Source organism: Pan paniscus, chromosome 2, assembly GCF_029289425.2.
Source record: "Pan paniscus chromosome 2, NHGRI_mPanPan1-v2.0_pri, whole genome shotgun sequence".
Classification (NCBI taxonomy): domain Eukaryota; kingdom Metazoa; phylum Chordata; class Mammalia; order Primates; family Hominidae; genus Pan; species Pan paniscus.
Window position 1 is genome coordinate 43,224,926 of NC_085926.1, and position 14,553 is coordinate 43,239,478.

General features: G+C 42.2%; 1 protein-coding gene across 6 annotated transcripts in view; it reads left to right on the plus strand.

The window, feature by feature from the left end:
• Positions 1 to 11,790: 11,790 nt before the first annotated feature.
• Positions 11,791 to 14,553, plus strand: part of SNRK (SNF related kinase) — a 64,694-nt gene continuing 61,931 nt past the window's right edge. For 3 of the 6 annotated variants that reach the window (XM_034956230.3, XM_034956232.3, XM_034956231.3), the window contains exon 1: positions 11,816 to 11,956. The gene's annotated coding sequence lies outside the window, so the exon portion shown is untranslated. Of the gene's footprint in view, positions 11,957 to 14,553 lie in introns of all 6 variants that reach the window. The other 3 variants (XM_034956229.2, XM_034956233.3, XM_034956234.3) reach the window with 3 other exon arrangements.

A 14,553-nucleotide genomic window follows, 5' to 3' on the forward strand; every position in this document is an offset into this window, starting at 1 on the left:
ATGATAACAAACTCAAGGAATGGAGGTGGATAATTTCATCACTGATAGTCTTGGTTTCTTCAAAGCTAATTCATAAATTTCTTATTAGAAAATTTGAGCTGCTCTGATACTGTTTTTTTTTTTCCTTTAATATTCCTACTGCAAGTAAAAAAAGTCAGTCACAGAAGAACCCACTTGTATGATCCCATGTATATGAAGTTGAAGAAGAGGCAGCACTAATCTGTGTTGTAAGAAATCAGGTAGTGGTTACCCTGGTTGGGATACTCATGAGGAGGAAGCACAGAAGGCTTCTTGGATGCTGGTTTTGCTCTTTTTTCATGATCTGAGTGTAGAGACTGATAGTCCATTAACCCAGTATCACCTTCCTCTTTTCTCCTTTCTATCAGAAAGCTGATTTCCTTGTTGGAGCTGGGGTGGCATGTGATTGAGCTGAAAACTATATTTCCCCATCTTCTTTGGAAGTAGGGCTGGTCATTTGACACTCTTTTGGCCAATGAGATGAGATGCAAGTGAAAGTTCTTGATGGGACTTCCAGGAAATCTTCAGGTGGACAGGCTTTGTGGCCAGTGTCCTTCACCCTTCCCTAAGTACACTAAAGAATACATTGCCATCAGCCTTGGTCATCCCAAATGTCCATTTATGTGCTCATGTGTAAAAATCTCCCACATGTTGCCTGTTCATTCATTCAACTAATACTGAGCACTTACTACCAGTTAGGTTGTGCTGACCAGGTGTTACGGATTCAGATGTTCCAAAGCCAGTGCATTAGTTCATTCTCACACTGCTACAAGAAATACCTGAGACTGGGAAATTTATAAAGAAAACAGGTTTCATTGGCTCATGGTTCTGCAGGCTGTACAGGAAGCATGATGGCTTCTGAGGAGGCCTCAGGAAACTTTCAATCATGGTGGAAGGCCCAGGGGAAGCAGGCATGTCTTACATGGCCGGAGCAGGAGGAAGAGAGATGGGGGAGGTGCTACACACTTTTAAACTGCCAGATCTCGTGTGAACTCTGTCAGGAGAACAGGACTATGGGGATGTGCTGAACCATTAGAAACCGCCCCCGTGATCCAATCACCTCCTACCAGGCCCCACCTCCAACTTTGGGAATTACAATTCGACATGAAATTTGGGTTTGGGTAGGGACACAAATCCAAACCATATCAGCCAGGCCTATAATTGGAGATGTAGGCCTGCAGTGAAGGACAAAAGCGGTGAACTGGAGGCCCTAGACCCTGGTAAACAAGGAGCACAGGGAGAGTGCTGCTCAGCTCTAGCAGATGTTAGAAATTCAAATCTCAAGTTGCAAGATCTTCCAATTTTTCAAGAGAAGCCAGAAATCTTGATTTTATTTTTCAAAATTAACTCTGCCAGGAGGTAGGACTTCTAGCTATGGCAGAGTCAAACTGGACAAAGTTGTCATATTAGTTTTCTATTGCTGCATAACAAATTACCACAAACAGCAGCTTCAATAACACACATTCATTACCTCATTTTCTGTAGGCCAAAATTCCAGGTAGACTCTACTGGGTCCTCTGCCTAGTGCTTCACAAGACTGAAATCAAAGTGTTGGCCAGACTGGTCTCTTATCTGGATGTTCTGAGAAAGAAATTGCTTCATTCAGGTTGTTGGAAGAATTCAATTTCTTGCAGCTATAGGACTGATGTCCTGTTTCCTGGCTGTTGGCTGGGAATCACTTAGCTTCTAGAAGCTGCACTCTGGTCCTTTGTATATGGCCCTCCATCTTCAAAGCCAGCCATGGAACATTTTTAATTCTTCTCATGCTTTGAATCTCTGACTTCCCCCTTCTTCCCACTAGCAGGAGAAATTCTCTGATTCTAAGGAGCTCACATGATTATATGAGGCCCATCAGATAATCTCCCTTTTCCTATAAAATACAGGCATACCTCATTTTATTGTGTTTCACTTGATTGCACTTCACAGACAATAGGTTTCTTACAAATTGAAGGTTTGTGGCAACCCATAATAGGTTTTTCATAAGTTGAAGGTTTGTGGCAACCCTGCATCTACCAACTCTATTGGCACCATTTTTCCAATAGCACGTGCTCACCTTGTGTCTCTGTGTCACATTTTCGTAATTCTCATGATGTTTCAAACTTTGCCATTATTACTTTATCTTTTATGGTGATCTATGGTCAGTGATCTTGATGTTACTATTGTAATTGTTTGGGGGCACCACACACAGTGCCCGTAGTAGACAGCAAACTTAATAAATGTGTGTCTTCTGACTGCTCTACCAACTAACCATTCCCCCATCTCTCTCCCTTTCCTCAGGCTTCCCTATTCCCTGAGAAAGAACGATACTGAAATTAGGCCAATTAATAACCCTACAGTGGTCTCCTAAGTGTTCAAGTGAAAGGAAGAGTGGCAATCTCTCACTTTAAATCAAAAGCTAGAAATGATTAAGCTTAGTGAGGAAGGCATATCAAGCTGAGACAGGCTGAAAGCTAGGCTTCTTGCACCTAACAGTTAGCCAAGTTGTGACTGCAAAGGAAAAGTTATTGAAGGAAATTAAAAATGCTACTCCAGTGAATGCATGCACGATAAGAAACTGAAACAGCTTTATTGCTGATATGGTCAAAGTTTTAGTGGTCTGGATAGAAGATCAAACCAGCCACAATAGTCCCTTAAGTTAAAGCCTAATTCAGAGCAAGGTCCTAACTCTCTTCAATTCTATGAAGGCCGAGACAGGTGAGGAAGCTGCAGAAGGAAGTTTGAAGCTACCAGAAGTTGGTTCATGAGGTTTTTTTTTTTTTTTAAGCCATCTCCACAACAGTACAAGTGCTGATGGAGAAGCTACAGCAAGTTAGAAGATTTGGCAAAGATTATTGATGAAGCTGGTTACTTTAACAACAGATTTGCAATGTAGAAGAGACAGTCTTTCATTGGAAGAAATTGCCATAGACATCATCCATTGTGCAACCCATGGATCAAGGAGTAATTTTTACTTTCAAGTCTTATTGTTTAAGAAGTATATTATGGAGCCTGGGCAATATAGGGAGACCCCATCAGTATGAAAAATAAAAATTAGCGGGGCATGGTGGCACATGCCTGTGGTCCCAGTTATTCAGGAGGCTGAGGCAGGAGGATCTCTTAAGTCTGGGAGGCCAAGGCTGCAGTGAGCCATGATCATGCCACTGCACTCCAGCCTGGTTGACAGAGCAAGACTCTGTCTCCCCTCAAAAAAGAAGAAGAAGAAGGAGGAGGAGGAGGAGAAGGAAGGAAGGAAGGAAGGAAGGAAGGAAAGAAAGAAAGAAAGAAAGAAAGAAAGAAAGAAAGAAAGAAAGAAAGAAAGAAAGAATATTTTGTAAGGCTATAGCTGCCATAGATAGTGATTCCTCTGGTGGAAATTGAAAACCTTCTAGAAAGGATTCACTATTTTAGATATCATTAAGAACATTCATATGGTCAAGCACAGTGGCTCATGCCTGTAATCCCAGCATTTTGGAGGCCAAGGAGGGAGGATCACATGAGCCCAGGAGTTTGAGACCAGCCTGGGCAACATGGCAAGACCCCATCTCTACAAAAGTTTTTTTTAAATTGCAAGATGTGGTGGCACGAGCCTGTGGTCCCAACTACTCGAGAGGCTAAGGCAAGAGGATCACTTGAGCCTAAGAGATCAAGGCTACAGTGAGCTTTGTTTGCACCAATGCACTCCAGCCTGGGTAACCAGAGCAAGACCCTGTACCAAAACAAAACAAAACAAAACAAAACAAGAAGAATATTCATGATTCATGGGAGGAGGTCAAAATATAGACATTAACAGGAGTTTGTGAGAAGTCGATTCCAACCCTCATGGATTACTTTGAGGGGTTAGAGACTTCAGTGGAGGAAGTCTCTTCAAATATGGTGGACACAGCCAGAGAATTAGAATCAGAAGTAGAGCCTGAAGAAGTGACTGAATTGCTCTAATATCAAGATAAAACTTGAATGGATGAGGAGTTGCTTCTTATGGATGAGCAAAGAAGTGGTTTCTTAAAATGGAACCTACCCTGATGAAGATGCTGTTAATATTGTTGAAATGACAAAAAAGGATTAGAATACAACATAAACTTAGTTAATAAAGCAGCAGCAGAGTCTGAGAGAATTGATTCCAATTTTGAAAGAAGTCCGACTGTGGGTATCACACTCTCAAACATCATCACCTGCTGCAGAGAATTCTTTCGTGAAAGCACGAGTCAACTGAAGAGACAAACTTCATTGTTGTCTTATTTTAAGAAATAGCCACAGCCACTCCAACCTTCAGCAACCACCAACCTGATCAGTAAGCAGCCATCAACATCGAGGCAAGACCCTCCACCAGCAAAAAGATTATAACTCACTGAAGGCTCAGATGATTGTTAGCAGTTTTTAGCATAAAGTGTTTTTAAATTAAGGTGTGTACATTTTTAAAGATATACACTTAATAGACTACAGTAGAGTGTAAACATAACTTCATATGCACTGGGAAACAAAAAAAGCTGTGTGACTCACTTTAATGAGGTGGTCTGGAACTGAACCTGCAATATCTGTGAGGTGTGCCAGTATTACATATCATAGGAGTGACATCTCATCATATATACAGGTTTCACCCAGACTCAGAGGGGTAGGGATTATACAAGGGCAAGGGTCATTGAGGGTCATTCTTAGAATTCTGCCTATCACAGTTTTCAAAAGTAATGATTTCTTTTTTGAAAATTTTTAAACATTTTAATTTTTGTAGAGATGGGATTTCACTATGTTGCCCAAGCTGATCTCAACCTCCTGGCCTCAAGTAATTCTCCCACCTCAGCCTTCCAAGTTGCATGGATTACAGCGTAAGCCACAGTGCCTGGCAAAAACAATGATTTCAGAACACTAGAAATAGACCAAAATCAAATGAACAAAACAAAACCGAAAAACGAAAAAAGAGAAATATTCGTTCATGAAGAAATTCTAAAACTTCAGATATTAATAGTGGGAGTATGTATTCCATTCCCCAGTCCAACCCTCAGCTCAGTTGGTGAGGTAGTGTTTACCAGGGGATGACTGGCTATAAAAACCAGTAGTGTTGTTTTGAAAGACAGCTCATTTGATTTGGAGTGGAGGGCACAAACCCACGCTCTGTGGTATTATCTGTAAAAGTAGTAAACATGGTAGGAAACAGAGGGGGAAAATACATAGCTTGGCTAGTCTGAGCCTGCAATCCTTGGTGTAAGGAATGAACCAGCAAAAATGTAAAGGGAAGAGCATGTAAAGAAGAGATCCATTGAAGGACTAGATAGATAAGCTTTCCTCACATCCCTGGCTGACTGGGAAGGTAAGCACATGTGCCAGGGAGACCTGAAAGGGTTTAGCAGAAAGTAAAAGCTGAAGTAGGCTTGAAAACTACCTTGCTTTTCAATTCATGCACAGATTCATCAGCAAAGTGTGGAAACCTTATGGGTTTGGACATAATGTCTGCCCGATCATTGGCTGACCATTAAGATATGCAGATACAGAGGCAACCATGGGGAAGCCAGACTAAAAAATAAAACTAAGAACAAAACAACTGAGCAGAATCATGTGCTGCACACCATGAGGGAAGATTCTGCGGATTAAGTTCAGGCAAGCTACTAATGAAAGGGGGGGAATGCTTTCAAAGGAGAAAATCAGAATCCAGAGCTGCTACAACATATAATTTTAAATGTCCAGTTTTTAATAAAAAATACGAGACATGGAAAGAAACAGGAAAATGGGACTCAAGATGAGGGGGAAAAAGCAACTATTAGAAACTGACTGGCCAGGTACGGTTGCTCATGCCTGTAATCCAAACACTTTGGGAGGCCAAGGCAGGTGGATCACCTGAGGTCAAGACCAGCCTGGCTAACGTGGTGAAACCCCGACTCTACTAAAAATACAAAATATTAGCTGGGCGTGGTGGCAAGCGCCTGTAATCCCAGCTACTCAGGAGGCCTAGGCAGGAGAATCGCTGGAACCTGGGAGACAGAGTTGCAGTGAGCCGAGATTGTGCCATTGCACTGCAGCCTGGGCAAGAAGAGTGAAATTCTGTCTCAAAAAAAAAAAAAAAAAAAAAAAAGAGAAAAGAAACTGACTATACATATCATATTCATGAATTGAAAGACTCATTATTGTTAAGATGATAATTCTCCCCAGATTGATCTATTCATATAACATAATCTTCATCAAAATTTCAAAAAGTCAACAATTTTTTTTGTGGAAATTGACAAGATGACCCTATAGTTTACATGGAAATGCAACGTGCCTAGAATAGTAAAACAATCTTGAAAAAGAACACTATAGATGGAAGACTTACTCTACTCGTTTTCAAAACTTACTATATAACAATAGTAGTCAAGACTGGATCATAATGGTGTAAGAATAGCCATATAGATCAACAAAAATGAATAGAAAATCCTTACATTAAGTTGACTGCCAACAAATTGCCAAGGCAATTTAATTGGGAAAGGATACCGTTTTCAACAAATGATTCTGGGATGATTAAATATCTATAAGCAAAAATCAAATGAAAATAAAAGCCCCATAGCCTCTAAACCTCTCATCATGAATAAAAATAAATTCAAAATGGATCATAGACTAAAAGGCCAAACTTAAAACTATAAAACTTGAAAATACCAGAGAAGAAAATCTTTGTGACCTTTGCTTAAGCAAAATTCTTAGATATGACACCAAACCATGGATCATGAAAGAAAAATTGGACAAATTGGAATTCACCAAAATTCAGAACTTTATAACTTCTAAACACATCATTTTAAAAATGAAAAGACAGGCCACAGCCTGGGAGAAAATATTTGCAAATCACATTTCTAATTAAGGACTTATATCCAAAAAGCATAAAAAATTCTTACAACACAATAAGACAAACAACACAATTAAAATGGGCAAAAGATTTGAAAAGCCCTTTTATCAAAGAAGATATATGAATGACCAAAAATCACATGGAAAGCTAAGGAACATCATTAGTCATTAGGGAAATGCAAATGAAAATCATGAGATACCACTATATATGTATTAGAATGGTAATAATCTAAAAGTCTAACAATGCCAAGTGTTGGCAGGGATGTGGAAAAACTAGAACCCTCATACACTGTTGGTGGTAATGTAAAGTGGTACAGTCATTTCAGAAATAATTTGTCAGTTTCTTAAAATGTTAAGCATAGAGTTATTGCATGACCCCAAAATTCCACTCAGCAATGTACCCAAGAGAAATGAAAATATGTCCCCACTAAGAGTTTAAACAGTCATAGCAACTGTATCCATAATAGCAAAAATCTGGAAATAAATGAAATGTTTATCACTTGGATGGATAAAGAAAATCTAATATATCCATATAAAGGAATACTGTTCAGCAACAAAAAGGAATGAACTACTGATACATGCTAGATGGAAAAACATTATGCTACATGAAAGAAGTTAGACACAAAAGAGTACACATGGTATGATTCCATTTATATGACATTTCTAGAAAAACACAAATCTATAGAGACAGATAACAGATAGTATGTGTTGAGGGCTGAAAGCTGGAGTGGGATTGATTGCATGTGCACAGGAGAGACCTTTTGGGGTTGATAAAAAAATTTTTTTTTGAGATAGGGTCTCACTCTGTTGCCCAAGCTGGAGTGCAGGGGTGAGATTCCAGCTCACCGCAGCCTTGCCCTCCTGGGCTCAGGTGATCCTCCCACCTTAGCTTCCCAAGTAGCTGGGACCAAGGTGCATGCCCCCATGCCCAGCTAATGTTTTTCATTATTTTTGTGAAGACGGAGTCTCTCTCTGTTGCTCAGGTTGGTCTTGAATTCCTGGCCTCAAGTGATCCTCCCACCTCTGCCTCCCATAGTTTTGGGATTACAGGCGTGAGCCACCTCTCCCAAGCCAGATGAAAATATTTCAAAAGTGGATTGGGGCGATGGCTGCATAACTTTATAAATTTACTAAAAAACCATTGAAACGTCCACATATTATTGGTGAATTTTATGGTATGCAGATTATACTTCAATAAAACTGTTAAACAAAAGTATTAAATCTCCCAATTTAAAAATGTTCTCAACTAATTCAAATTCTTAAAGAACCTATGTGGGGAAAAACAATGCCACAAGTCTGTGGGTGAAAAGCCCTGGGACTGCCTATTTGCAACCTCAGTGCTAGGTGGCAGGAATAGAAATTTAAATAAAATACAATCCTTGTCCCCCCAGAGTTTAAGATCCAAAGGGAGAAAATGGAACAATAAAATTACAAAACTGTATGATACTATGAGTGGGATGGTATGGGGGTCCCAGAGAACTCCTGGCTCTGACTGGAGTGGGACAGTTAGGAGTAGCACAGAGGATGTGACATGGGAGCTGGATTTTGATGGGTAAGTAGGAATTCAGGAAACTGCGGGTGTAGTAAGTGGAGAAAAGGAGTAGGTGACATTTCCAGACAGAAGGAACAGAATAGGCAAAGACTGGGAATTGTGAAAAGTCAATTCTCTTTCTGAGAACTGGGAAGGCTGGAGACAGGGTACACATGCAGAAAAGAAAGTGCAGGAGAGGAAGCCAGGGACCAGATCAGGAAGGGCTTGGTAGGCTGTATTGACGTTTTTAGATAAGGGATTTATCAGGATTTATTTGCTGAAAGAACAACATGGACATGCTTCTTTTGGCCTAAATTAGACTTCGCATATTTTGGCAAGATCATATTGCACACATTAAAAAATATTCATTAATATACTGCTTACTATATGCCAGCCTCTGTTCTAATACTTTATATAAACTCAATCTCATCAACTCTGGTTCTCAAACTCTAATCTGTCTCAGAATCACCTGCAAGTCTTAAAACAGAGAAATCAGAGTTTCTGATTCAGTAGGTCTGAGGTGGAACTGGAAAATCTGCATTTCAATCCAGTTCCCAGGAGAAGCTGATGCTGCTAGTCCAGGGAGCACATTTTGAGAACCACTGCTTTACATCAAACTTATAAGAAAGGTATTATTATCATCACTGTCTTTCTCATTTTACAGAAGAAACATATAGAAGGTTATGCAACTTTCCCAAAGCCATCTTGCTCTTAGCAGTAGAGATGGGGTTAAATGTCAATGTCTGTCCTATCTTCTAGTTCACTGGTTGCAAACAAGCAGAGTTAAGGACTGGCATTTCCAATTCTTGTTTGCAACTATCAGAAATATCTCACACACACACACACACACACACACACACACACACACACACACACACACACACACACACACAGGACCTTAACTGACATCTGAGATAAAAGAGTAGAAGATGTTAACTGATGCCCATAGGGTGGTGAAGGAGTCTTTGAGGAACTCTTTAGGTCATTCCAATTAAGTATTATTTTGATCCTACTGGGGTGAAGCCAGGATCTAGAAATGCACAAGTATAAATGTATGAAATAACTAGTTAAATATGTAAAAGGGAATGTTGTTAAATAAAATGTCACAACTCAAAATTGAACTGTGTATGAATATTCAATGTCTGTTGTTTTAAATACATTTATTTTAAAATTTGAAATAAATTACAAAAACTAACAATATCCAGAGAAGATAACCTTGTTACATATGCTGCTTTTGGGGTTCCAAAGATGAAAATGACAATTCTTTCATCAGTCTGCTCAATTTTCACATTTTGATCTAATTTGTGGCACCTCCCTGGTTTCCTTCCAATAAACAACATCTTCCTTAAACTGGTGGCATTATGTTATTTTTGAGATCTGAATCACAGAGACTGTAATACAAGCAAGCATGCTTCATCTTGTCGTTTTGTAGAACACTGTACATCTAATTAAAGCTTCTTACAGGTCCATAAAAAGACCCAACATTAAAAAAGCAGTGTGTTGGAGAAAGCCCCAGGGCAGAGTGGAAAAGGAGTTTCTTCATTAACTATAAGCACATTTGCTTAAATTCCAACTTAAGTAATACTATTAATTTGTACTTGAATATCTTAAAATATTGCCCAAGCATAATCAGATCATGTCACCACATTTATGGTGTGGAACCAAAACTGGGTCATATTCTTGCCAGCAGCACTTCAGCTACCCAAGAAATACTGGGGATGAATAAATGATTTACCATGTGGCCAGTACTGCGTCCTTCTCTAGAAGAGTATTGCAGCCAACTTCATTTAAATCAATTTATTATTTTGCCCTTTTTCATTTGTTTTGCTCTTTTATGCCTTGTTTTCCTTAGAAAATTTATTCAAAACCTAGTTAAACAGCAGCAATATAAATACTTTATTTTTCAAGAGCTTATATATTATTGCCATTGTTCTGTAGTTACTGATATAACTCAGGGACTACAGACCCAGGGGTGGAGGCCTTCGACCACTGGAAATCCCTTGGGAGACCATTACAGTGGTATTTTCTCCCTTTAGTTGGCTACAGAGTTCCCTGAATAGTGATATCTCCCTGAGGAGAAAAGTGCATGGTCTTCCTGATTTCTAGCAACAAAAGGACAAATTCTACAAATCCAAGTTAGGAGCTCTTGCTTAATATGCTGCTACAGTTACGATTTCCATGTCAAAATGAGATGACTCTTTTATGGTCTTTTCAGGTCAGAGTGATCCCAGGTGGGACCCTAAGGCGCAGAGGCCTAATCTGAGGCTTTCCCTGGTGCTCTCCCACCACCTGATGCAAGGGTATTAGGGTAACTGGGAGTCCCCTTGATCAGAAAACCCTATGTTATTACCCTAAGAATCAAACTGTTTGCACCTCCCAACAATCCACTCCTGCTTCCCAATCATCTTCAGACATGCAAAGTTGATGCATAGAAGCTAAAAGGCTTTTGACATTTGCAGGTCAACAGAGATTTGCTAAAACCATCTAGATTTCTCTTCGCAGTCCAGTCAATTCAACCAAGCCTGCAGCATCTCCGCAGCTCTTCTGGCTTGTGTCCTTCCTTGCTAGGGGTCCTTTCTTGGGGAAGGGTGGACACAACGTGGGAACAGAAGGGGAAAAGCAGGTTGAAGAAATCTGGCGTCTGGTTTGTTGGTGCTCCCTTCCAGGAACCCCGAAGAGCTGGTCTCTATTGCATGCCATGCTTCCAGGGGTGGGAGTCGGGAGTCCCCTCCCACCCTCTGCGGCCATCCCTAAGCTCCCTTCCAGAGCAACCTGGCCTGGCGACCATACCACTGAACCATCCAGGGCTATGGTTAATGCCCGGCGTGTTTTGAATCTCTGACTTCACGTGCTTTGATGTGTCCCCACGACCGTTTACTTTTCTATGCTGTTGCCAGAGGCTGCCTAGCAGGGCCTGTGTCTCCCGCTGACCTTTAAGGCCAGCACTGCATTCAGATGTTGGGCTTTTCCAATTTTGCTTAAATAACAACAAAATCAACCGAATTTTTTCAAATTAGAGTCCCAGGGAGAAGAAACTACAGAGAAAAAAATCATATTATGTATATATATGTATATACATATGTGCATGTGTGTATGTATATGTATTTTTACAATTTTTTTATCCTTGTTTAAACCTGGGCGGGAACCAAAGAGTAAAGCGCGTGCGGCTCCCTGCCCCCTGCCGCCAAGACGCAGTCCTGTACAGACGCGGTCCCTTCCCTCCGATTTCCCCTGACAGCTCGCGCTACTTTTTCCAGGCCATTGTTCCGTGTCCCTGGTGCTTCCTCCTCCCCCGTCCTCCATCCTCCTTGGGCGCCTTGCCTGCTTTGTCCCGCCAGCCGCCTCAGCCCCGACTCGCCGGGGTCAGAAAGCCGCCAGGATGCCCTCCAGCAGCCCGCGCGCCGGCCGCAGGTGCGCGCCGCCCCGCCCTGCACTTCCCGCGGCCCCGCCCCAGCGTTGACGTCACAGTGACGCGCAGCCCGCGCAGGCGCAGCTACCCGGCACCCCCTCCCCGCGGCCGGCAGCCCGCTCGGTATTATGATTAGCGCTGGGTGCGGGGTTTCGGCGGCCGGGAGGGAGTTGTCGGCGCCGCGGCCGCTGCGGACGGACGCTCGCCTGCCGGCTGAGGTAGGGGCGAGCGCGGAGCGCGGCGGGGCGCGGCGGCCGTAGGCAGGGGTGCGGGTCCGGCCTCCGCCGCCTCAGTAGCCTCCGCTGTTGCTGGGCTGGGCGCCCGGGCCGGGGCGCTCGCCGCAGGCGGAAAGTAAGTTGCGCTCTCGGCGCCGGCCGCAGCGCGCGGCCCGGGAGGACGCGGGGCCCGGGCTGCGGCGGCCCGGACCCCGCGGCGCGGCCTGGCGGCGGGGCGGCGGCGGGGCCCGGCGGGGCCGGGCGGGAGCCGTCACTGCGGCGGCGGCCGCGGTCGCCTGGAGGCCCTGCCCTTGCGGCCGCTGCGGGATTGCGGCACCTCGGAAGGCGCCCGCATCCCCGCGCCCCGCCCCGGAGCGGGCCGAGTGCGGCTCCCGCGGGGCCCCGCGCCCTGGGCGCTTGGTAGGGTGTGTGTTCTTTGAATGCGTTTTCCCCTTTCAGAAGACTGTAGAAATCCGGCCTCAGCAAAAGGGTTCCGTGGTCAAACTGCTTTACAATAGAGTGGGGATGTTGTCTGTAGAGAAAGGGCAAAGGGGTAAGGAAAGAGGAGCAGTGCCATTCCCGAGGGAGAGCTAGAATTTTTGCGGACTGGGAGACTGGGAAATCTACGTTCTTTTCCATAGTCATCGCCTGTTGATTTCTTTCTGGTCCATTTTACAGGGACCTTCCTGCCTTTTACTTGGACTTGGGTTGCAGGAAAGTGGCAGCCTTTTATCTTCGGGGTTCTTGGAGCTGTGCTGTTTGTAACTGTTGGATCGCATACAGTCCAGTAGCTTCATAGGGAGTTTCAGGCTTTGGGGAGAATTTAGCAGTGGAGTTCCTAAATCTATAGAGGTCTGAGGATATGGGACCTTTCAAACTGTCATGTTACTTTCCACCCCCTTTCCCTTTAATTATGTGCATTCTTAAAGTCTTAGGAACCGTGGTAAAGTTGACTTACTGCCTTAAACATTTTGTCAAGTTTTAAGGTGAAGCATGGCTTGCAAGTGTTGGACATCCTGTTGAATCTCCACCAAGTTCCTATCAAACATGAAATGCCTGAGTTTGGGCTCCTTGTATGGGATTGGAGCACTATGTCCCAAACCAGTCTTTAACTTATCAGAATATATACAGCAGTGTACTTTAAAGCCCGGGTTGTCAAGGCTTATGTAATCAGTTTGTTAATTTATAATCTCGTTACATTGCTTTCCAGATTTGTAAAATAATTCCCTTAAGGAAATCTGTCCTCAACGTCTGCTTAAATATTTCTCTTGGAATTGGATTCTTGAAGAGGAATGTACTGTACAAGTGATGATTAAAGCATACTAATTAGACAAGTTTCTTTTTTTAAAGAACACCAAATACCAAATTTTTAATCTGATTATCTGTGTAATTGTCCTTGAGAGGAGAACAGGTGGACATTCCCATTTTACAGAACTAGAAATGAGAGAAATTACATGACATTTCCAAGGTCACATATTGAAGCAGTGTAGAAAGTCAGGTGCACAGTGCTAACTTTTTATAATACTCTCATCCTGAAGGCTTTTCAGGCAGGAAACTTTCAGTGCCACCTTTCAATTTTTTTTTAAATTTGTATAATCAGTTTTTAATTGTTCATTTTGTGCACAAAAATTACTCTCACCGTATTTTTTAATAATTCTGAGTATTTTTTTCTGTTTTACTGCATGCAGTAAGATCCATTAGTCTAAAACATGCTAGAACTCAGAAGTTGTACTAATTTTATTTTTCTAGACCAGAAGTATAGATTGGGTCTTTATGGTTTAGATTTAATCACATAATCCTAAAAGAAAGGCTTTTAAATGTCCTTATTAAAATTGAAGGGCTTTCATGATATTTTTACTGGTCACAGGAAATACTGTTCATCTGAACTTCACTGTGAGTACTTCCCTCATATAGAAAGTGAAACCAAATAGAAAAATATTTATTTCTGGAGATACTGAGCAGCCATGGTTCTAAGTACTGGTATAAATAAGACATGATTTCTTCCCTGTAGCAGCTTGTCTAATCCTAAGAGCTCTTTACACTGCCCAAGAAGAAAAGGGTACAAATGAACTTTCCATAGGCCAGAATCTTAGGAATTAAAAACGTAGATGAGAAACTCTAGACTTAATGTAACTGCATCCCAGCTGTTTGCTTAAAGATAGAGTGTTTATAACTAAGATGCTTTAGTAAGAAAACTGTTATTCAGAATTTAGGTATTTCCCAGTGTGTATCTATGTGCAGGTAAACTTAGAACAACTTAGGTGGAAAAATTGAGTGGATCCTAGCAGTTCTGAAGATAAACTTAACCTTTGATCATTTATTCATGGAATGTTTGTGTGTCTCTTTTGGTGGCCCTAGGGTAGAGGGAGGGCAGCAGTAGAAAAGTGAATAAAAACCAGTTCCTGACTGTAGATTCTTAGAAGCTACTGGGGAACACCAGGGTAAACAGTAACAGTACGAACAGATGAACTGTGGTGAGGCATAGGGAAAACCCTGCAGAAGCACAAGGATGGCGGCAGTGAACAACCTGACATGGAAATGCTTCACAGAGGAGGTGATGGTTAAACTGGTCTTGAAGAATAGGAAGAATTCCCAGGCCG